Raw genomic sequence first — 25,869 nt, 5'->3', positions numbered from 1 at the left:
GTTAATGAAAATAAGGGAAAATAAGCCAAAATCAAAATTTAGAATGTGACCTTGACCTTTGACCTTGACCTAATTTTCATTTTTTTGGACCAAGGATCTTAAATCAAAAGACCCTAGGTCTCTATCACTTATGGTTTACCAGTTAGAAATGCATATCACTTATATCATATACAAAAGGGGGGATAACGCTCATATGGAGTCTGCGGATAGCTTCGGTCAAAATAAAACAGAACATCCTGAGGATATAACGAGCAATTTGGAAAAATAAATTTGTCGGTTTCTTATACGGTTGCGAAGCCTTAGAGATAACAAGAAAAACAGTGTTCGGGGAGATAACTCTTACAAGGTAAAGGTTTTTGTTACGAGGTGTCAGTTTGAGAAGCGTATTAACTGTTCGATATCATATACCATATATCTAAGCGACATCTTGCGAAACAAAAAAACAGTGAAGGAAAAAAAATTTGGCGGAAGAAAAAAAAAATAATTAAAAACCAATTGTTCAGAGAACAATTGAAGGTCTTTCAACCAAAAAGGATCTATTTTGATATGAAAATATTAAAATTCAGTTGAAAATGTCAGTTCCTATGGCTTTATGATGTAGAAATATGAATTTCGAGCAAAGGTCAAAATCTAGAACGTCCAATTAACCTATGACCTTGACCTCAATTTCAAGGTCATAGACTAAACATCTTAAATCAAAAGACACTAGTTCCTTAATATGTATGGTTCATGAGTAATATCACTTTACGCATAATTCTAAATATAAGAGGGGCGGAAACTCCCATTTATTGTCTACGCACCCTTGCAACCAAAATTTATAAGTTACGACATGTTGCAACTAACAATTTAGTAAAAATAATTTGTTGATATCTTATAAGGTTAATGAAAATAAGTGAAAATAAGCCAAAATCAAAATTTAGAATTTGACCTTGACCTTTGACCTTGACCTAATTTTCATTTTTTTGGACCAAGGATCTTAAATCAAAAGACCCTGGGTCTCTATCACTTATGGTTTACCAGTTAGAAATGCATATCACCTATATCATACACAAAAGTGGGGATAACTCTCATATGGAGTCTCCGGATAGCTTCGGTCAAAATAAATCAAATCATCCTGACGCTGTAACGAGGAATTTGGTAAAATAAATTTGTCAATTTGTTATACGGTTGCCAAGCCTTAGAGATAACAAGAAAAACAGTGTTCGGGGAGATAACTCTTACAAGGTAAAGTTTTTTGTTACGCGGTGTCAGTTTGAGAAGCGTATTAAATGTTTGATATCATATACCATATATCTAAGCGACATCTTGTGAAACAAAAAAACAGCGAAGGTAAAAAAAGTTGGCGGAAGAAAAAAAAAAATATAATAATCAGAACAAACCCTATAGGTCTTTCAACCGAAAGGTTGAAAGACCTAATAATCAGAACAAATACAATAGGTCTTTCAACTGAAAGGTTGAAAGACCTAATAATCAGAAGAAATCCAATAGGTCTTTCCACGGAAAAGTGGAAAGACCTAATAAGATGTAGATATGTTATAAGGTTTTGAAAATAAGTAAAAATAAGCCAAAATAAAAAATTTAGAATATGACCTTGACCCTTGACCTAATTTTCATTTTTTTTGGACCAAGGATCTCAAATTAAAAGACCCTAGGTCTCTATCACTTATGGTTTACCAGTTAGAAATGCAAATCACTTATATCAAATACATAAGGGGGAATAACTCTCATATGGAGTATCAGGATAGCTTCGGTTAAAACTAAACTCCGAATCCTGAAGATGTAACGAGCAATTTGGTAAAATAAATTTGTCGTAATCTTTTACGGTTGCGAAGGAGTAGTGGCCACAAGAAAAACAGTGTTTGGGGAGATAACTCTTACTGCGCGGTTGTCAGTTTTAAAGCGTATAAACTATACGATATCATATTCCAAATATCTAAGCGACATCTTTTGAAACAACAAAATTACGCAAGAAAAAAAATTAGGCGGAAGAAAAAAAAAAATAATAATCAGAACAACATCAATAGGTCTTTCCACGGAAAGGTGGAAAGACCTAATTAGAAAACAGAACCTACAATGTACATGTATAGCTGCTAATTTAAAAAAAAAATATAATGGATAAATAATTGACTGTGTTACAATAAAACCAAGATACAAATGTAACTCAGTGAAGCTACTTATGAACATTTAAAGAGTTTGTGTTGACTGCAACAAAAATCTAAAATAAGGGATAGTAATCTTGCTGTGTTAACATCCATTTAATTAGCAATTGATCCAAAAGCTAAATGTTTCAGAAAAAAGACCTGGATACTACATGTACAAACATTGTTAATTAATGCCATTTGTAGAGCAGGATCTGCTTACCCATCCGGAGCACTGAGATCACCTGTTTTGGTGGGGTTCGTGTTGCTCAGTCTTTAGTTTTCTATGTTGTTTCTAGTGTACTTTTATTTGCATGCATGTCTTTTTCAGTTTTAGTCATGGAATTGTAAGTTTATTTTCCATTTATGAGTTTGCTGTTCATCTGGTATCTTTAGCCCTAAAGTTTCCCCTGGGTCAATTATTTTTTTCGCCACCTCTTTCGCCAAAACAATATATTTTTCCCCATTTTATTTTTTAATTAGCCACAATATTACAATTTATCTGTTTTGATATGATTGTCTTGAACCTCTTTTTCATAGTTCAGTGAGTGACTATATAGCTACTTGAAGAATTGTTTGCTATGTTGATTCTCTATTATAAGTTATACGCTAACGATTTTTGTATGTGTGCAACTATATGGTCATAATGCCAATCTAACAGTTCTCATTTGACCAAGTAATCATTGATAATTCACAAAGTTAAGTTTCCTAGTTCAAGTCAGTATCTCAGATATGATAGCATATTATATTTAATATTTGTACTATATTGTATGGTGAACATATCTGTCTGGTAGGTATAATATAAACACCTGTCATTTATCAATAATTCAACACAACTTGAGGTCCTCTGATGTTCAGTACTTCAGTACTTTGATTTATGATAAATGATTTGAAAAATCTTATTATTTTTACACCCAATCCTAAGTAGGTTTTCACCAATTAGTCGGTCATTAATCTTTTCCTTGAGCAGACTCCAAATCTTTAATTGGTTTTCAATATTAAACAGATAAAACTATGCCATAAGCTATTGATCTTCAATTGGGGGACATTGGTATGTGAGCTTACTAAAGATTCTATAATAATTAGTTAGACCTAAGCCAGAGAAGTTATTTTGTTTGGTATATCTGTGAGCTAACATGTTTATTCAGAAAGGAAAGATGACTTCATATCACAAGATACTTAAATAATGGTATTAACTGAAGAAAAAGCCTTCAGTATTTCAAGTTCATAATCACAATGAATGGAAAAAAGTTTTTGAAAAGAAAAATTATTTTTAAAAGTGAATGGTCTAGTCCAAAGTCAGCCGACTTGAATTTTCATGATTTGGTTTTGCATAAAATTAGAAAATTGCCTTACAAAGATTAGAAAAAAGTTAATTATGTTGTTTTAAAGGAGATGCCCAATTTAAAGCATTTAAAACTAGTTAGAATTATTCTTAATTATATTTATTTTCAATGAGCTAATTTATGTGTATGCCTTCTCTTGTTTCTTCATACAAAATTTTGATGACCATTTTTTTTCAGCATTTCTTTAAAATGATAACATAAATTAAAGAAATTCAAAACTTTTTTTCAAAATAACAGTAACCATAGCCATGCTTACATCAATTAAAGATAACTTTTTCATTTAAAAAAAAAAACTGGTTATGATGTTGGATGCCATTTCTTTTAACAAAACATTGTAACAGCATGGATCCCTCCCTATAAGCACACTTAACTTCTAGGTGTATCCTAGGTCATTGACCCTATTTTAAAATGTAATATATTTTACTAACTTGTGAGGAAAATTTTACTCATCTCTACTCTGTAGATACTATATGTTGCACAAACACTGCACCTGGACTGGAGACACAACTGGACTGAAGACACAAACACTGCACCTGGACTGAAGACTTTAGACAAAATATCCAAGTTGAATGGGACTAGGGACCACTGAAACTAGCTCCTTCAAAAAACATATTCATTATTGACCTCGTTATTGATGTGTTATGATGAAATCATGTTTTTGATAATAGCATTGATTAATGTTCATGCATTAAAACATTGGATTGACTTTGACTCAAGACTTATAGTTTCTCCAGAGTATAAATGAGTTTGCCCATTAAAGGGTATAGAAAATTTCATTTTGATATTTACCAATATCTTTACATTTGATAGCAAGGCTATAATGGCTGGTGCACCAAAATAGATTTTCATAATTGGCTCTTTTTCCACAAATTTCAAAAATAAAAAAATCTGAAAATTGAAACAGCAAATAGTGTCTTTTTAAAGCTGATATCCATTTATAAATTTTGTTGAAAAGACCGCCTTTTCTTTAATATATGTTGCCCTCCTAGACGGAAGAAGATGGATTCATGGCAGAAAGAGTCAACATGTATGTATTTGTTCATTACAGTTTATCTGAAAACTATGTTCATGTTTGCAAGGCAATACAATAGGTTTTATTTGAACCGTTTGACAAAAAGATGCCTCATGTTAAAATCTAAAAGCATATCTCTGCAGAGAGCAAACTTAAGATTTTGATATATCATTGATGAATTTAATGAGTGCTTCATGTTAAAATGGGACTTGTAAATAAACTCATCATAGATACCTGGATTAAAGTTCAATATTTACGCCAGACGCGCGTTACATCTAGAAAAGACTCATCAGTGACGCTTGAATCATAAAATGTTAAAAGCAGATCTCTGCAAAGAGCAAACTTTAGGTTTTGATGTAACGTTGACATGCTTATTAAAAGATTGAATTCTGAAATATTGAAACGTCAAATAGCCTCTATTTAAAGGTGATATTAATTGATAGTTTTTGTTACAGATACAGCATCTAGTATATGTTGCCCTCCTCGACAGATGAAGACTCATGCGTATAGGACTGGCCACATGTAAGTACATTACAGTTTGCTTAAGTTTATGTTAATATTTGATAGGCAATGGAATTAGTTTTTTTCCTCAACAATTTGACAAAAAGATGCTTCATGTTAAAATGAGACTTGTAAATAAACTCATCATAGATACCTGAAATAAAATTTAATATTTACGCCAGACGCATGTTTTGTCTACAAAAGACTCATCAGTGACGCCCAATTAAAAAAATGTTAAAAGCAGTCCTCTGCAAAGAGCAAGCTTTAGGTTTTAATGTAACGTTGACACGCTAATTCAAATATTAAATTCTGAAAACTTGAAACAGCAAATAGCCTCTATTTAAAGGTGTTATAATTGATAGTTTTTGTTACAGATACAGCATCTAGTATATGTTGCCCTCCTCGACAGATGAAGAATGAAGACTCATCAGTATAGGACTGGCCACATGTAAGTACATTACAGTTTGCTTAAGTTTATGTTTATATTTGATAGGCAATGGAATTAGTTTTTTCCTCAACAATTTGACAAAAAGATGCTTCATGTTAAAATGGAACTTGTAAATTAAACTCATCATAGATACCTGAATTAAAACTTAATATTTACGCCATACGCATGTTTCGTCTACAAAAGACTCATCAGTGACGCTCAAATCAAATAAAGTTAAAAGCAGTCCTCTGCAAAGAGCAAGCTTCAGGTTTTAATGTAACGTTGACACGCTAATTCAAAGATTAAATTCTGAAAACTTGCAACAGCAAAAAGCCTCTATTTAAAGGTGATATTAATTGATAGTTTTTGTTACAGATACAGCATCTAGTATATGTTGCCCTCCTCGACAGATGAAGAATGAAGACTCATCAGTATAGGACTGGCCACATGTAAGTACATTACAGTTTGCGTAAGTTTATGTTTATATTTGATAGGCAATGGAATTAGTTTTTTTCCTCACCAATTTGACAAAAAGATGCTTCATGTTAAAATGGGACTTGTAAATTAAACTCATCATAGATACCTGAATTAAAATTTAATATTTACGCCAGACGCATGTTTCGTCTACAAAAGACTCATCAGTGAAGCTCAAATCAAAAAATGTTAAAAGCAGTCCTCTGCAAAGAGCAAGCTTTAGGTTTTCATGTAACCTTGACGCGCTAATTCAAAGATTAAATTCTGAAAACTTGAAACAGCAAATAGCCTGTATTTAAAGGTGATATTAATTGATAGTTTTTGTTACAGATACAGCATCTAGTATATGTTGCCCTCCTCGACACATGAAGAATGAAGAGTCATCAGTATAGGACTGGCCACATGTAAGTACATTACAGTTTGCTTAAGTTTATGTTTATATTTGATAGGCAATGGAATTAGTTTTTTTCCTCAACAATTTGACAAAAAGATGTTTCATGTTAAAATGGGACTTGTAAATTTAACTCATCATAGATACCTGAATTAAAATTTAATATTTACGCCAGACGCATGTTTCGTCTACAAAAGACTCGTCATTGACGCTCAAATCAAAAAATGTTAAAAGCAGTCCTCTGCAAAGAGCAAGCTTTAGGTTTTAATGTAACGTTGACACGCTAATTCAAAGATTAAATTCTGAAAACTTGAAACAGCAAATAGCCTCTATTTAAAGGTGATATTAATTGATAGTTTTTGTTACAGACACAGCATCTAGTATATGTTGCCCTCCTCGACAGATGAAGAATGAAGACTCATCAGTATAGGACTGGCCACATGTAAGTACATTACAGTTTGCTTAAGTTTATGTTTATATTTGATAGGCAATGGAATTAGTTTTTTTCCTCAACAATTTGACAAAAAGATGCTTCATGTTAAAATGGGACTTGTAAATTAAACTCATCATAGATACCTGAATTAAAATATAATATAAAATTTAATATTTACGCCAGACGCATGTTTCGTCTACAAAAGACTCATCAGTGACGCTCAAATCAAAAAATGTTAAAAGCAGTCCTCTGCAAAGAGCAAGCTTTAGGTTTTAATGTAACCTTGACGCGCTAATTCAAAGATTAAATTCTGAAAACTTGAAACAGCAAATAGCCGCTATTTAAAGGTGATATTAATTGATAGTTTTTGTTACAGACACAGCATCTAGTATATGTTGCCCTCCTCGACAGATGAAGAATGAAGACTCATCAGTATAGGACTGGCCACATGTAAGTACATTACAGTTTGCTTAAGTTTATGTTTATATTTGATAGGCAATGGAATTAGTTTTTTTCCTCAACAATTTGACAAAAAGATGCTTCATGTTAAAATGGGACTTGTAAATTAAACTCATCATAGATACCTGAATTAAAATATAATATAAAATTTAATATTTACGCCAGACGCATGTTTCGTCTACAAAAGACTCATCAGTGACGCTCAAATCAAAAAATGTTAAAAGCAGTCCTCTGCAAAGAGCAAGCTTTAGGTTTTAATGTAACCTTGACATGCTAATTCAAAGATTAAATTCTGAAAACTTGAAACAGCAAATAGCCTCTATTTAAAGGTGATATTAATTGATAGTTTTTGTTACAGATACAGCATCTAGTATATGTTGCCCTCCTCGACAGATGAAGAATGAAGACTCATCAGTATAGGACTGGCCACATGTAAGTACATTACAGTTTGCTTAAGTTTATGTTTATATTTGATAGGCAATGGAATTAGTTTTTTTCCTCAACAATTTGACAAAAAGATGCTTCATGTTAAAATGGGACTTGTAAATTAAACTCATCATAGATACCTGAATTAAAATTTAATATTTACGCCAGACGCATGTTTCGTCTACAAAAGACTCGTCATTGACGCTCAAATCAAAAAATGTTAAAAGCAGTCCTCTGCAAAGAGCAAGCTTTAGGTTTTAATGTAACGTTGACACGCTAATTCAAAGATTAAATTCTGAAAACTTGAAACAGCAAATAGCCTCTATTTAAAGGTGATATTAATTGATAGTTTTTGTTACAGACACAGCATCTAGTATATGTTGCCCTCCTCGACAGATGAAGAATGAAGACTCATCAGTATAGGACTGGCCACATGTAAGTACATTACAGTTTGCTTAAGTTTATGTTTATATTTGATAGGCAATGGAATTAGTTTTTTTCCTCAACAATTTGACAAAAAGATGCTTCATGTTAAAATGGGACTTGTAAATTAAACTCATCATAGATACCTGAATTAAAATATAATATAAAATTTAATATTTACGCCAGACGCATGTTTCGTCTACAAAAGACTCATCAGTGACGCTCAAATCAAAAAATGTTAAAAGCAGTCCTCTGCAAAGAGCAAGCTTTAGGTTTTAATGTAACCTTGACGCGCTAATTCAAAGATTAAATTCTGAAAACTTGAAACAGCAAATAGCCGCTATTTAAAGGTGATATTAATTGATAGTTTTTGTTACAGACACAGCATCTAGTATATGTTGCCCTCCTCGACAGATGAAGAATGAAGACTCATCAGTATAGGACTGGCCACATGTAAGTACATTACAGTTTGCTTAAGTTTATGTTTATATTTGATAGGCAATGGAATTAGTTTTTTTCCTCAACAATTTGACAAAAAGATGCTTCATGTTAAAATGGGACTTGTAAATTAAACTCATCATAGATACCTGAATTAAAATATAATATAAAATTTAATATTTACGCCAGACGCATGTTTCGTCTACAAAAGACTCATCAGTGACGCTCAAATCAAAAAATGTTAAAAGCAGTCCTCTGCAAAGAGCAAGCTTTAGGTTTTAATGTAACCTTGACATGCTAATTCAAAGATTAAATTCTGAAAACTTGAAACAGCAAATAGCCTCTATTTAAAGGTGATATTAATTGATAGTTTTTGTTACAGATACAGCATCTAGTATATGTTGCCCTCCTCGACAGATGAAGAATGAAGACTCATCAGTATAGGACTGGCCACATGTAAGTACATTACAGTTTGCTTAAGTTTATGTTTATATTTGATAGGCAATGGAATTAGTTTTTTTCCTCAACAATTTGACAAAAAGATGCTTCATGTTAAAATGGGACTTGTAAATTAAACTCATCATAGATACCTGAATTAAAATTTAATATTTACGCCAGACGCATGTTTCGTCTACAAAAGACTCGTCATTGACGCTCAAATCAAAAAATGTTAAAAGCAGTCCTCTGCAAAGAGCAAGCTTTAGGTTTTAATGTAACGTTGACACGCTAATTCAAAGATTAAATTCTGAAAACTTGAAACAGCAAATAGCCTCTATTTAAAGGTGATATTAATTGATAGTTTTTGTTACAGACACAGCATCTAGTATATGTTGCCCTCCTCGACAGATGAAGAATGAAGACTCATCAGTATAGGACTGGCCACATGTAAGTACATTACAGTTTGCTTAAGTTTATGTTTATATTTGATAGGCAATGGAATTAGTTTTTTTCCTGAACAATTTGACAAAAAGATGCTTCATGTTAAAATGGGACTTGTAAATAAACTCATCATAGAGACCTGGATTAAAATTTAATATTTACGCGTGTTAAGTCTACAAAAGACTCATCAGTGACACTTGAATCATAAAATGTTAAAAGCAGATCTCTGCAAAGAGCAAACTTTAGATTTTGATGTAACGTTGACATGCTTATTAAAAGATTGAATTCTGAAATATTGAAACGGCAAATAGCCTCTATTTTAAGGTGATATTAATTGATAGTTTTTGTTACAGATACAGCATCTAGTATATGTTGCCCTCCTCGACAGATGAAGACTCATGATTATAGGACTGGCCACATGTATGTAAATTACAGTTTGCTTAGTTTGTTTATATTTGATAGGCAATAAAATTAGTTTTTATCCTGAACAATTTGATAAAAAGATGCTTCATGTTAAAATGGGACTTGTAAATAAACTCATCATAGATACCTGGATTAAAGTTTCATATTTATGCCAGACGCGCCTTTAGTCTACAAAAGATTCATCTGAGTGACACTCGAATCAGAAATTGTTAAAAGCAGATCTCTGCAAAGAGCAAACTTTAGGTTTTAATGTAACCTTGACATGCTAATTCAAAGATTAAATTCTGAAAACTTGAAACAGCAAAAAGCCTCTATTTAAAGGTGATATTAATTGATAGTTTTTGTTACAGATACAGCATCTAGTATATGTTGCCCTCCTCGACAGATGAAGAATGAAGACTCATCAGTATAGGACTGGCCACATGTAAGTACATTACAGTTTGCGTAAGTTTATGTTTATATTTGATAGGCAATGGAATTAGTTTTTTTCCTCACCAATTTGACAAAAAGATGCTTCATGTTAAAATGGGACTTGTAAATTAAACTCATCATAGATACCTGAATTAAAATTTAATATTTACGCCAGACGCATGTTTCGTCTACAAAAGACTCATCAGTGAAGCTCAAATCAAAAAATGTTAAAAGCAGTCCTCTGCAAAGAGCAAGCTTTAGGTTTTCATGTAACCTTGACGCGCTAATTCAAAGATTAAATTCTGAAAACTTGAAACAGCAAATAGCCTGTATTTAAAGGTGATATTAATTGATAGTTTTTGTTACAGATACAGCATCTAGTATATGTTGCCCTCCTCGACACATGAAGAATGAAGAGTCATCAGTATAGGACTGGCCACATGTAAGTACATTACAGTTTGCTTAAGTTTATGTTTATATTTGATAGGCAATGGAATTAGTTTTTTTCCTCAACAATTTGACAAAAAGATGTTTCATGTTAAAATGGGACTTGTAAATTTAACTCATCATAGATACCTGAATTAAAATTTAATATTTACGCCAGACGCATGTTTCGTCTACAAAAGACTCGTCATTGACGCTCAAATCAAAAAATGTTAAAAGCAGTCCTCTGCAAAGAGCAAGCTTTAGGTTTTAATGTAACGTTGACACGCTAATTCAAAGATTAAATTCTGAAAACTTGAAACAGCAAATAGCCTCTATTTAAAGGTGATATTAATTGATAGTTTTTGTTACAGACACAGCATCTAGTATATGTTGCCCTCCTCGACAGATGAAGAATGAAGACTCATCAGTATAGGACTGGCCACATGTAAGTACATTACAGTTTGCTTAAGTTTATGTTTATATTTGATAGGCAATGGAATTAGTTTTTTTCCTCAACAATTTGACAAAAAGATGCTTCATGTTAAAATGGGACTTGTAAATTAAACTCATCATAGATACCTGAATTAAAATATAATATAAAATTTAATATTTACGCCAGACGCATGTTTCGTCTACAAAAGACTCATCAGTGACGCTCAAATCAAAAAATGTTAAAAGCAGTCCTCTGCAAAGAGCAAGCTTTAGGTTTTAATGTAACCTTGACGCGCTAATTCAAAGATTAAATTCTGAAAACTTGAAACAGCAAATAGCCTCTATTTAAAGGTGATATTAATTGATAGTTTTTGTTACAGACACAGCATCTAGTATATGTTGCCCTCCTCGACAGATGAAGAATGAAGACTCATCAGTATAGGACTGGCCACATGTAAGTACATTACAGTTTGCTTAAGTTTATGTTTATATTTGATAGGCAATGGAATTAGTTTTTTTCCTCAACAATTTGACAAAAAGATGCTTCATGTTAAAATGGGACTTGTAAATTAAACTCATCATAGATACCTGAATTAAAATATAATATAAAATTTAATATTTACGCCAGACGCATGTTTCGTCTACAAAAGACTCATCAGTGACGCTCAAATCAAAAAATGTTAAAAGCAGTCCTCTGCAAAGAGCAAGCTTTAGGTTTTAATGTAACCTTGACATGCTAATTCAAAGATTAAATTCTGAAAACTTGAAACAGCAAATAGCCTCTATTTAAAGGTGATATTAATTGATAGTTTTTGTTACAGATACAGCATCTAGTATATGTTGCCCTCCTCGACAGATGAAGAATGAAGACTCATCAGTATAGGACTGGCCACATGTAAGTACATTACAGTTTGCTTAAGTTTATGTTTATATTTGATAGGCAATGGAATTAGTTTTTTTCCTCAACAATTTGACAAAAAGATGCTTCATGTTAAAATGGGACTTGTAAATTAAACTCATCATAGATACCTGAATTAAAATTTAATATTTACGCCAGACGCATGTTTCGTCTACAAAAGACTCGTCATTGACGCTCAAATCAAAAAATGTTAAAAGCAGTCCTCTGCAAAGAGCAAGCTTTAGGTTTTAATGTAACGTTGACACGCTAATTCAAAGATTAAATTCTGAAAACTTGAAACAGCAAATAGCCTCTATTTAAAGGTGATATTAATTGATAGTTTTTGTTACAGACACAGCATCTAGTATATGTTGCCCTCCTCGACAGATGAAGAATGAAGACTCATCAGTATAGGACTGGCCACATGTAAGTACATTACAGTTTGCTTAAGTTTATGTTTATATTTGATAGGCAATGGAATTAGTTTTTTTCCTGAACAATTTGACAAAAAGATGCTTCATGTTAAAATGGGACTTGTAAATAAACTCATCATAGAGACCTGGATTAAAATTTAATATTTACGCGTGTTAAGTCTACAAAAGACTCATCAGTGACACTTGAATCATAAAATGTTAAAAGCAGATCTCTGCAAAGAGCAAACTTTAGATTTTGATGTAACGTTGACATGCTTATTAAAAGATTGAATTCTGAAATATTGAAACGGCAAATAGCCTCTATTTTAAGGTGATATTAATTGATAGTTTTTGTTACAGATACAGCATCTAGTATATGTTGCCCTCCTCGACAGATGAAGACTCATGATTATAGGACTGGCCACATGTATGTAAATTACAGTTTGCTTAGTTTGTTTATATTTGATAGGCAATAAAATTAGTTTTTATCCTGAACAATTTGATAAAAAGATGCTTCATGTTAAAATGGGACTTGTAAATAAACTCATCATAGATACCTGGATTAAAGTTTCATATTTATGCCAGACGCGCCTTTAGTCTACAAAAGATTCATCTGAGTGACACTCGAATCAGAAATTGTTAAAAGCAGATCTCTGCAAAGAGCAAACTTTAGGTTTTAATGTAACCTTGACATGCTAATTCAAAGATTAAATTCTGAAAACTTGAAACAGCAAATAGCCTCTATTTAAAGGTGATATTAATTGATAGTTTTTGTTACAGATACAGCATCTAGTATATGTTGCCCTCCTCGACAGATGAAGAATGAAGACTCATCAGTATAGGACTGGCCACATGTAAGTACATTACAGTTTGCTTAAGTTTATGTTTATATTTGATAGGCAATGGAATTAGTTTTTTTCCTCAACAATTTGACAAAAAGATGCTTCATGTTAAAATGGGACTTGTAAATTAAACTCATCATAGATACCTGAATTAAAATTTAATATTTACGCCAGACGCATGTTTCGTCTACAAAAGACTCGTCATTGACGCTCAAATCAAAAAATGTTAAAAGCAGTCCTCTGCAAAGAGCAAGCTTTAGGTTTTAATGTAACGTTGACACGCTAATTCAAAGATTAAATTCTGAAAACTTGAAACAGCAAATAGCCTCTATTTAAAGGTGATATTAATTGATAGTTTTTGTTACAGACACAGCATCTAGTATATGTTGCCCTCCTCGACAGATGAAGAATGAAGACTCATCAGTATAGGACTGGCCACATGTAAGTACATTACAGTTTGCTTAAGTTTATGTTTATATTTGATAGGCAATGGAATTAGTTTTTTTCCTGAACAATTTGACAAAAAGATGCTTCATGTTAAAATGGGACTTGTAAATAAACTCATCATAGAGACCTGGATTAAAATTTAATATTTACGCGTGTTAAGTCTACAAAAGACTCATCAGTGACACTTGAATCATAAAATGTTAAAAGCAGATCTCTGCAAAGAGCAAACTTTAGATTTTGATGTAACGTTGACATGCTTATTAAAAGATTGAATTCTGAAATATTGAAACGGCAAATAGCCTCTATTTTAAGGTGATATTAATTGATAGTTTTTGTTACAGATACAGCATCTAGTATATGTTGCCCTCCTCGACAGATGAAGACTCATGATTATAGGACTGGCCACATGTATGTAAATTACAGTTTGCTTAGTTTGTTTATATTTGATAGGCAATAAAATTAGTTTTTATCCTGAACAATTTGATAAAAAGATGCTTCATGTTAAAATGGGACTTGTAAATAAACTCATCATAGATACCTGGATTAAAGTTTCATATTTATGCCAGACGCGCCTTTAGTCTACAAAAGATTCATCTGAGTGACACTCGAATCAGAAATTGTTAAAAGCAGATCTCTGCAAAGAGCAAACTTTAGGTTTTGATGTAACGTTGACATGCTAATTAAAAGATTAAATTCTGAAAAATTGAAACGGCAAATACCCTCTATTTTAAGGTTATATTAATTGATAGTTTTTGTTACAGATACAGCATCTAGTATATGTTGCCCTCCTCGACAGATGAAGATGGACTCATGATTATAGGACTGGCCACATGTATGTACATTACAGTTTGCTTAAGTTTATGTTTATATTTGATAGGCAATAAAATAAGTTGTTTTCCTGAACAATTTGAAAAAAAGATTCTTCATGTTAAAATGGGACTTGTAAATAAACTCATCATTGATACCTGGATTAAAATTTAATATTAACGCCAGACGCGCGTGTGGTCTACAAAAGACTCATCAGTGACGCTCAAATCATAAAATGTTAAAAGCAGTCCTCAACAAAGAGCAAACTTTATGTTTTAATGTAACGTGGACATGCTAATTAAAAGATTAAATTCACTAATTGTTTTTTTAGATTGCAATTCTGAAAATAAAGATAATGCAATTTACCATAGGAACTCCCTTTGTGGCTAAAGCTGCCAATTTTAATGTGAAGTTTCATGAAAATTATATCTAAGAACAGAAAGTTTATATGCACTATTTTATTCAAAGGTAATAAAAATAGGGGTTTGCAGCATATTTTCAACATTTACATGTAATAATGTGCCCTGAACTTTTAAGGGTTTAAACTTATATTAAAATTCTATACTAGACCTACCTACAGTTTTCCCCTTGAACAACAGTTTGAAATGCTATAACAAATTTGTCCAACATATTTTCTTTTATTTAATTAATAACTGTAATAAGAATGTAAAGTAATTTTAAATATTATAACTTGTCTCTAATTTCGAAATTGACATATAAAAACATGCATCACATTAATTTCTGAATTGATTGTTTTTGTTTACAGATGCAACTTATGAGATGTTTGAGTTGTAGAAGGTGCAGCATGGCAGCAGAAGATGTTAAATAGAGTTGTGATGAGACAGTTTAATTCTTTAGATAATAAAATTCATTTATGTTTAATATATCAGATGATAATTTGCCAAGTGCCCTCGATATGTGGACAAAGATATAACATGCATAATTAAGAATTTACTGGTATTGTAAACCTCTTTTTTAATATTCACAAGTAGTTTCTGATTGTCAATTTAGATATTTACTTATTAAAAGTAATTGGAACAACAAGATTTTATTTAGATATTCATATTGAAATTTTTATCATTTCTGTTCCAGATATATACATCAGACAATTTAGTTTGACCAGTAATTTCAAGTTTTGAAATTTGAAATGAAAATATTTAATGATATATAGCCAAAAGATCAATTGAACAATAGTGTTGGTTGCAATAAATGCAGCTCTTCATACTATCTTTAAATTCCGGAATTAGAAAAAAATATTCAAATTTGACATGTTATCATATCTACAAATTTTTAATTCTGGTATAAATGATGAGTTTATATAGAATATTCTGTAAATATTCTGTATCATCTTTTGAATAAGGAATCAGAACACCCAAATAAATTCAAATTTGGTGAAATATTTTTCCTGTTGTATCTATCATTGCTTTTGTAAGATAATAACAAAAATGTATATGTAGTTAAAAAAATTTGGTTAAATATATTTCAAATTAAAAATTCAAAAGAAATCAATTTTAAATTTATAATTGACTAACTTATGGTTTAGTTCATGCACCCCAGAATTTATATCTGAAAAGTTTTGTTGTGGACTAAGGAAATATCATTTCAGAAGTACATTTCGCTTGCATGGTATACTCTTCACTAACATTTAACATTGTGGGTTTAGGAGTTATTGAGGTTGTTCTTATTGGTGTGTTTCTTGTTTTTTCTATGGAGGAATCTGTAGTTTCTTTGTCTTCAGGATATGGTTTTGTCATTTAAAGGGAATGTCAATGTAATTCTGAAATGATATACATTTGGTAATTTATTGTCATTGAAAAAGAAAAAATATAAGTGCATGAACATTTGAACTGTGAATATAAAATATTTAAACTTTATAATTTATAATTTTTTAAATCGATTTTGGAAATTGATTGTATCAGAATTAAATTGTATTCAACACCGTTTGATGAATGGAAATTAAAAATTTGAAAAACTTGATTTAATTTTTGGTTCTAAATTTTAGCACAAGTGAAAACAAATTTCTAAATATAAATTTCTGCTTCATAAAAATGTTTGGTTAAATGGATCTGCAAAATCACTGATGGTTAACAGGGTTATATAATCCATTTATCAATTAGACAGTGTTGTATAGTTTAGTATATAATGGATCCTGTTGATGTTCTATAAATAATATTGATGTATTATGAATCAGGTTCCTAAATTTAACATGTAAGATGCGAGAGATCCTCTTTGTTATAAAGGGTCTCCCCTGCATCAGTGTCTTACTTATAATACTGTAATATACTGACTGATAGATTAGCTTGGTGGATAAAGGATAACAATGCTCTAGCTTAGGAACTGTTTGTAGTACAATAGAACAATTATCTACTCTTACTAATTTGATAGAAAATCACTTCCTGAATCAACATTTTGTGGCTTTATTAATTTTTTAAAAGGCTTGCAACACTTTGGAAAACGATGTTATGGTATTAACTAAATATAATTGGTGTTGTCCAGACTTTTTATTATTCTATTAAGTACATTTTTACAAATGTGTTATGTTTTTAGGAATAAATAATCATTTCACAGAGTGGATTGATGTAAACTGTGGCTCGAAACAAGGATGTCTTCTATATTAATAATTTAGTTTCATTTCTTGAGTTCTTAGACTGCCAAATAGAAATTGGTGAAAAAAAAAAAACTGAAATTTATTATATGCTGATGTTATTATGACAAACTATGACAAGTGCAACAACTTTTTTTTAAATGCTTTATCTTCATGATATGAAGACATTCTTACAAACAAAGTGTTATGGTAAAAAGTTTGACCACCATCTATACCTAGATCAGATGTATTTGTTAATTGTAATTGTCAAGTTTTAAATGAGCATTTAGACTATAACTGCAAAAGCCATTGCATATTCAGCAAATAAAGCATTAGGGATGGTAATAGCCAAGCATAAACCTTTTGGAGGTGTTTGTTTCAACGTATTTATAAACTTATATGAAAGTTTGTTTTTTCCTCAAATAGAATATGAAAAGGCTAAGGGTGTAAAACATTCTTGTACCAATTCCATACATAATGTGGCCTCTAGATTCTTTTTAGAAGTAGAAAAATATGCATCAAATCACATGCAAATGCTGTTGTTCCTGACCGGTGTCATATGGTATTTTGAACCCCTTAAAAAGTTACCCCAGGGTCATTTTTCCCATATGGTATTTTTAACCCCCCTGTTTTTGATAAATAGTATTGCAGATAATCTAATTTACAATTTGTTGGCTATCATTTTTTTTAATTGGAGGTTTTTAGTAGGGGGTTCAATATACTACAGGGGGTCAAAGTACCATGGCAAAGTAAAACTTTCAAAACATTTTTCAAGAGTAAAATACATACAAACTACTTATTGGAGTATTATAACTATGTTGAATAAGTAGTTTGTTGGAGTATTATAACTATGTTAAGGGGTTAGTATAGCTAGAATTTTTGAAATGAGAGGTCTATAGTGGGGGGTTCAATATACTGCAAAGGTGGGGGGGGGGTGGGTCAAAATACCATGAATATTATTACTATGTTAAAGAGTTATAACAGCTAGATTTTTTGAAATCCAAGGTATGGCAAAGTAAAATTTTCAAAACATCTTTTCCATCATGTTAAATACATATAAACTGCTTATTGGAGTATTATTACTATGTTAAGGAGTTAGTAAAGCTAGAATGTTTGAAATGAGAGGTCTATAGTGGGGGGTCAAAATCCAATGGCTAAGTAAAATGTTCAAAAAATCTTTTCAAGTAAGTTAAATACATACAAACTACTGATTGTAATATGATTACTATGTTAAAGAGTTCAAACAGCTAGATTTTTTGAAATCCAAGGTCTATAGTAGGGGATTCAATATACCGCAGGGGGTTCAAAATACCATGGCTAAGTAAATTTTTCAAAACATCTTTTCAAGCAAAAACAATACATACAAACTACTTATTGTAATATAATTACTATGTTAAAGAGTTATTACAGCTAGATTTTTTGAATTCCAAGTTCTGTAAGGAGGGGGTTTAATATACCACAGGGGATCAAAATACCATGGCTAAGTAAAATTTTCAAAACATCTTTTCAAGCAAGTTAAATACATACAAACTTCTTATCGGAATATTATTACTATGTTAAACAGTGATAACAGCTAGATTTTTTGAAATCCAAAGTCTGTAGGAGGGGGTTTAATATACCACAGGGGATCAAAATACCATGGCTAAGTAAAATTTTCAAAACATCTTTTCAAGCAAGTAAAATACATACAAACTACTTATTGGAATATAATTACTATCGGAATATAATTACTATGTAAAAGAGTTTTCTACAGAATTTGGATTTCAAATAATATAATAACTATCATGACTATGTTAAAGAGTTATAACAGCTTTTTGAAATCCAAGGTGTATAGTAGGGGGTTCAATATACCATGGTAGGGGGTCAAGATACAATGGCAAAGTAAATTATCAAAATATCTTTTCCATCATGTTAAATACATACAAACTACTTATTGGAGTATTTTTACGTTTTTACGTTTTATGTTAAGGAGTAAGTAAAGCTAAATTTTTGAAATGAGTAGTCTGTAGTCTGGGAGAAGATGGGGGTTCAATATACTGCAGTGGGGTCAAAATACAATGGCAAAGTAAAATTTTCAAAACATCTTTTCTATCATGTTAAATACATACAAACTACTTATTTGAGTATTATTACTATAATAAGGAGTAAGTATACCGGTAGCTAGAAATTTTGAAATGAGAGGTCTATAGTGAGGGATTAAATGTAAATGCAGAGGGGTCAAAATACCATGGCTAAGTAAATTTTTTAAAACATCTTTTCAAGCAAGTAAAATACATACAAACTACTTATTGGAATATAATTAATATTTTACAGTGACTTGACTGTTAGTGTTGCTCTCCACCAATTGCAACTCATTCAAAATTTTGACCAAATTGCAATTTGTTTTATAAAATCAAATTGTTCAACTGGTCAGAAATTTGAACCATCTGCTGTAGAAAACCACAGCCAAGTCATGAAAGTGCAAGGTGATAAAATAAAACATACTTACAACCCTATAAGACTTTAACTCCACTTTAATGATGTTGTGACAAAATTAGTTTATCAGTTTGTATAGTTATATTATATTCATTTCCATGCTGAAGGGGAACTGTTTATTTTGAATTGCTATTGAATTGTCCAAACTTAGCTTTCATATAGTTTTTTCTTTCTAAAAGTATTCTATATTTATAAGAATCAGACATTATGTGAATTAAAACATTTCATATTCAGTAAAATATGTGTTTATACATACGTGTTTTTGTATACTTTTAGAAAGAAAAACTATATGAAAGCTGAGTTTGGACAATTTTATAGAAAACACAATTATAATACTGGTACCTTTGATAACTATTTACACCACTGGGTCGATGCCACTGCTGGTGGACGTTTCGTCCCCGAGGGTATCACCAGCCCAGTAGTCAACACTTCGGTGTTGACCTGAATATCAATAATGTGGTCATTTTTATAAATTTCCTGTTTCCCAAACTTTAAATTTTTGAAAAAACTAAGGATTTTCTTATTCCAGGCATAGATTACCTTAGCCGTATTTTGGCACAACTTTTTGGAATTTTGGATCCTCAATGCTCTTCAACTTTGTACTTGTTTGGCTTTATAAATATTTTGATATGAGCGTCACTGATGAGTCTTATGTAGACGAAACGCGCGTCTGGCGTACACAATTATAATACTGGTACCTTTGATAACTATTATAGCAATTCAAAATAAACAGTTCCTCTTCAGCATGGAAATGACTATAATATAACTATACAAACTGATAAACTAATTTTGTCACAACATCATTTAAGTGGAGTTAGTCTTATAGGATTTTGACTGAACAATTTGTTCAATATTCTGACCAGTTGAACAATTTGGTTTAATAAAACAAATTGCAATTTGGTCAAAATTTTGAATGAGTTGCAATTGATGGAGAGCAACACTAACAGTCAAGTCATTGTAAAGAGTTATAACAGCTAGAGTTTTTGAAATCAAAGGTCTATAGTAGGGGGGTTCAACATACCATGAGAGGGGGTCAAAATACCATGGCACAGTAAAATTTTCAAAATAGCTTTTAAAGGCTGTAGATTTTCTATAAAAATCTTGGTTTATTTGCAAAAAGTACCCTTTTTCTATTAAACCCTCTTTTTCTATTAAACGCAATAAAACAGTAAATAATAATGCTTTGCATCAAGTTTCCCCCTGGTATATGTACAAAACCGCACATCTCTATTATTCATTATATCTGTAGTTTTATTGGAGTATTATCAATGTTAAGGATTAAGTATAGCTAGAATTTTTGAAATGAGAGTTCTAAAGTTGGGGATTCAATATATCACAAAAGGGGAGGGGGTAAAACTACCATGGCTAAGTAAAATTTTCAAAACATCTTTTCAAGCAAGTAAAATGCATACAAACTACTTATTGGAATACAATTACTATGTTAAATAGTTATAACAGCTAGATTTTTTGAAATCCAAGGTCTATAGTAGTTCAATATACCATGGTAAATGTCAAAATACAATGGTAAAGTATAATTTTCAAAATATCTTTTCCATCATGTTAAATACATACAAACTACTTATTGGAGTAATATCACTATGTTATACTTATTGGAGTATTTTTACTATGTTAAAGAGTTACAATAGCTAGAATTTTTGAAATGAGAGGTCTATAGTAGGGGGTTCAATATACCGCAGGGGGTCAAAATACCATGGCAAAGTAAAATTTTCAAAACATCTTTTCAAGCAAGTAAAATACATACAAACTACTTATTGGAATATAATTACTATGTTAAAGAGTTATTACTATGTTAAAGAGTTATCTACAGAATTTGGATTTCAAATAATCTAGCTGTTATCACTCTTTAACATAGTAAGTATATTCCAATAACAGCTAGATTATTTGAAATCCAAATTCTATAGTAGGGGGTTCAAAATACCATGGTAGGGGGGTCAATATACAATGGCAAAGTAAAATTTTCAAAACATCTTTTTCATCATGTTAACTACATACAACCTACTTATTGGAGTATTATTTCTATGTTAAGGAGTTAGTATAGCTAGAATTTTTGAAATGAGAGGTCTATAGTAGGGGTTAAATATACCCCAGGGGGTCAAAATACCATGGCTAAGTAAAATTTTCAAAACATCTTTTCAAGCAAGTAAAATACATACAAACTGCTTATTGGAATATAATTACTATGTTCAAGAGTTATAACGGCTAGATTTTTTAAAATGAGAGGTCTATAGTGGGGGGTTCAATATACCGCATTGGCGGGGATCAAAATACCATGGCTAAGTAAAATTTTCAAAACATCTTTTCCATCATGTTAAATACATACAAACTACTTATTGGAGTATTGTTACTATGTAAAGGAGTTAGAAAAGCTAGAATTTTTTTAATGAGAGGTCTTTTATAGGGGTTTCAATATACCGCAGGGGTGCATTTAAGTGGTTTTGATGTATTTAGGATAATGTATTCATAGGAATTGTATGATGTTGAATTATATATGATTGTAATAATAATGATTTATTGAATTTGTGATTATTTATTATACAACCAAGGCAAACTTTTGATTATTTATTATACAACCAAGGCAAACTAAGATTATGTGAGTTGTTCATATTTGGCTCGAGCCTTTTTGAGCAGTGGAAAAGTATATTTTGTGTGTAGTGTAGATTAAATAACTTGAGCTTAAATCGAAAAAATGCAAAAGTTTATAAGTGGGCTGATAGAATGCATATTAAGCATAACTGTTAAAAGATGGAACTTTTTAGTAAGTAACTTCTTTTCTGGACTGAATTTAAGTCAAATACATGAAAATATTTTTTTATTATGTTGCTGACATTTTTAATGTACATTTAATACTTTAGATGATATTCAGATAACCAAAAGATAGTGCTTTTATTCTCATATGATACATGTGTGTTCCGAAACCTGTTGTTTGATTTTAAAAAGGTTTAAAAATTTTATATATTGTAGTAAATAGTATCATTCACATTGTTTATTTAGAATATATAATAAAGAATGCTAATAAAGAGTTTACATTGCTTGCCTGCAAACTTTGTTTGGTTGTTTTCTCAGACATTGTTATTAAGATTGACACCTAATTTCAATGAATAGGTACAGTATTTAAAAATGGTATACATGGATAATATATATACATTTTATACATCGACAAACATGGTAACTTTTGCTTAGAATAGCACACAGGGCTAAAATCAGGTTTTCGTCATCTATGATCTATAAAACTAGATAAAATTGAAAATAGTAATAGGGAATGTGTCAAAGATACAACCCAACCAGAGAACAAAAAGCAACCAAAGGTCGACAATGGGTCTTCAAAGTATCTGACTGACCAAAATGATCTATCTCATACGTACTTTTCAGAAGAAAAAAAGTGGATTATTTCGTTTGGAGTTTTTGAGCCTTAAAATCAATTGTTCCCACATTTTAAATCTTTAGTTGAATATGATACAAATAAGTTTGTAAAAATGATCTACAAATAAGTAAAAACTCGAACAAAATCATCAATTGCCCACTCATAGGAATTGCCCTTAAAGATGTTTTATGCAATTTTTGCATACGATTACAGAGATAAACTAAGCAGCAAAATATCATCTACATGTAAACAAACCTGGCCGAAATTATCAATTGATCCCAAATAGGGGGCATTGTTCTTTGAACCACTTTACAATGTTTGTTGGTTTTAGGGGTTAAAACAGAACCTTTTTAATCATTTATATATTAGGTCAATGTCCGAAATATATCATCTTTTTTGTATGAGTCTGAGAAACTGGAGAAGGGCGAGGTTCTACTATGCCCTTCCCCAGTTTTGCGCCGAGTACAAAAAAGTTGATATTTTTCTGACATTTACATAATACTGTTTTTATACTGCAACTTGAATAAATAAATTATAGCTTTCTGAATTGTAACACAGATTTCAGACTTATTTTCATCTCTTAATGAACCCCAAACTGTGGAAAAAAGTGTTCCATGATGAAATTGACATTGTACAAAATATAGCTGTGGTACTATATTTAAAAATATACACAACTAGTTGCAGTATAAAACGTAATGTTATGTGAGTGTTTATAACCTTTCAGAAATATTTTCGATAGATAAACTTTTCATTCGCTACGTCTCCAAAACAGTTGAAGAAAATTATTATTTCAAAAATTAGCATTGCCATCTTGCATGTAGACCTATCCGTAAGACCTCCGGATATTCATTTTTCATATTGATTAATGACCCGCGGTCTTATCAAAGTTCCAAAATTCTTTATGTGACCTCGGCTGCATTGAGTGTACAAGAGAACAATTTACTAACATTGCAAACACAAATGATGGCAGGCGAGACTGAAATAATTCAGAGATCAAACATCCATATCAAACATATTTATGATTTCATGCTTCAACAAAATATTTCAGTTCTATAAAATCATAGCCTAAAACATGATGATTTGTAACTTTTATCAAATTTCATGAAAATAATGCACATGTATACTTTAACGGCCTACATTGCGTTTGTGTACATATTTTAGTCATTGAAATCACAGCGTTAAACGACATTTCCAATTTGATTTCCTATTTCAATCCAACAGAAAAAAGCCTAAAACTTTGGAAGAGAAAAGAAAATGAGGTATAATATATGTTCATATGTTATGACTCTCATACATAGTGCTAGCCTGTCAACACTGAGAATTCGAGTTCAAATCCCGGTCGACTCCAATCTTGAGTGAGGGGTCGATAGACAATGATTGTCATATTTCCTACCGAGGGTCGATGGTTCTCTCCGGACACTCTGGCTGCATCCAATAATATAAAATGACCAGAATGAAATAGAACAATAGGTTTTGAAATTGACTATTCAATTTTGTTTTGTATAGACCTTCAGTTTGTTTTTCCTTTTCAAAATCTGAACAATTATGAAAGTTTTGGTCATGCACAGTTTTTCAAGTCTGACATCAGTTCCAACGATCTATTGTACAGCACTCCTTAATCTTGAAATTGTTTAGAAGGGCTTTAAAAGAGGGACGAAAGATATCAGAGAGACAGTCAATATACAAATATGATTTATGTACTAAAATAATCTTTGATCCTATGCTTTTGAAGATGATTTAAAGGAACTAATATTCTGTAATAGGCTTTCCATTCATCGGTACATTCTATTTTCTGAAGAACTGTCATTAGGTATTATAGTCAGGGTAATGGGGAAATATTCCCTGAATTTGATTCACATCATGACCTTTTTCAAAAAGTATTTCAATCTGTACTAAGACCATAGTAGCATAGCCTAAATATCTACTTTTTACGTTCTACCAATATTACATAAAAAGGGATATGATTGCCAATGAGACAACTCTCCACAAGGTACCAAAATGACACAGAAATAAACTATTATAGGTCATAGTACGGCCTTCGACAACGTACAAAATCGATATCGCATAGTCAGCTGTAAATGACTCCGAAAAGAAAAATGAGAAAACTAAAGGCCTGATTTATGTACAAAATAATGAACGAAAACTAAATGTAACACAGCAACAAACGACAACCACTTAATTACAGGCTCCTGACGTGTGACAGACACGCACAGAATATGGCACCCAGTGTTATGCATTTTAACGGGATTTTAAATTCAAATGCCGGATTTCAACAGCAACAGGCTGAAGCAACGAGTATCATATTGAGTGATTGGAAAATGTAAAATTGTTGAAAAATTATTTAAGTAAACAATAATTAATGATTTCAACCATTAAATATTTAATTCCCTATAGAATTTGAAAAGAACTTTCAGATTTGACCAAGCGAGTGAAATAAATACAAGTGTAGAGGGGAATTTGCCATATCTTTCAATTGACAACACTCTACAGAGTCGGATTTTACTATTGTTAAAAGGAGGGAGTCCTATCATATGTCCCCATTTAAAAACATTGATCATAAAAAAGAGGGGTTCCCACCCCTGGATCCCCCTTTGGAATTCGCCACAGCGGTTATTCTAATTATTTGGATATGGAGGTCACATGAACCAGTCCTTTTCTTGACGTCCAAAATATTTCACAATTTCAATTTTAGTAAGTCATTCTAATACCACACCGTTGTCTGAATGGGCGCACTACGTTTGCGCGCATTTGAGGATTAAAAAGTTTTACGTTTGCGCACATTCATTTACAGGTAATCTTTGTTAATTTGTTGAATGCTAATTAAAAAAAATTAAGGCACACATGTAACTTCATTAATATACGATGGATTTATTTTCCATATTGATAGAAAACTGAAGTCTGCGGATATGTCTTGGAGATGAACTGTTAATGCCCGCGTCACACTGTCCTGATTTCAGTTTACGCCGATGGCAACACGATAAT

At 31.3% G+C, this 25,869-nt stretch overlaps 3 long non-coding RNA genes across 8 annotated transcripts; all 3 read left to right on the top strand.

The window, feature by feature from the left end:
* Positions 1 to 4,946: 4,946 nt before the first annotated feature.
* Positions 4,947 to 8,045, top strand: LOC143072114 (uncharacterized). Its single transcript, XR_012977053.1, has 8 exons — positions 4,947 to 5,018; positions 5,372 to 5,445; positions 5,800 to 5,873; positions 6,229 to 6,302; positions 6,658 to 6,731; positions 7,099 to 7,172; positions 7,540 to 7,613; positions 7,969 to 8,045. It is a non-coding gene; the product is annotated as an uncharacterized LOC143072114 (long non-coding RNA).
* A 360-nt stretch (positions 8,046 to 8,405) lies between these two features.
* LOC143072112 (uncharacterized) lies at positions 8,406 to 15,951 on the top strand. 6 transcript variants are annotated; one of them, XR_012977047.1, is made up of 16 exons: positions 8,406 to 8,483; positions 8,851 to 8,924; positions 9,280 to 9,353; positions 9,701 to 9,767; positions 10,121 to 10,194; positions 10,550 to 10,623; positions 10,979 to 11,052; positions 11,420 to 11,493; positions 11,861 to 11,934; positions 12,290 to 12,363; positions 12,711 to 12,777; positions 13,131 to 13,204; positions 13,560 to 13,633; positions 13,981 to 14,047; positions 14,401 to 14,471; positions 15,213 to 15,951. It is a non-coding gene; the product is annotated as an uncharacterized LOC143072112 (long non-coding RNA). The 6 variants fall into 6 exon arrangements; XR_012977050.1 differs by lacking the exon at positions 9,701 to 9,767; XR_012977048.1 differs by lacking the exon at positions 12,290 to 12,363.
* Positions 15,952 to 20,409: 4,458 nt separating this feature from the next.
* On the top strand, positions 20,410 to 22,567 carry LOC143072111 (uncharacterized). The gene is made up of 2 exons (XR_012977046.1): positions 20,410 to 22,069; positions 22,102 to 22,567. It is a non-coding gene; the product is annotated as an uncharacterized LOC143072111 (long non-coding RNA).
* Positions 22,568 to 25,869: the final 3,302 nt, after the last annotated feature.

Source organism: Mytilus galloprovincialis, chromosome 4 (genome assembly GCF_965363235.1).
Source record: "Mytilus galloprovincialis chromosome 4, xbMytGall1.hap1.1, whole genome shotgun sequence".
Taxonomy (NCBI): domain Eukaryota; kingdom Metazoa; phylum Mollusca; class Bivalvia; order Mytilida; family Mytilidae; genus Mytilus; species Mytilus galloprovincialis.
This window is presented reverse-complemented; position numbering and strand designations above follow the sequence as displayed.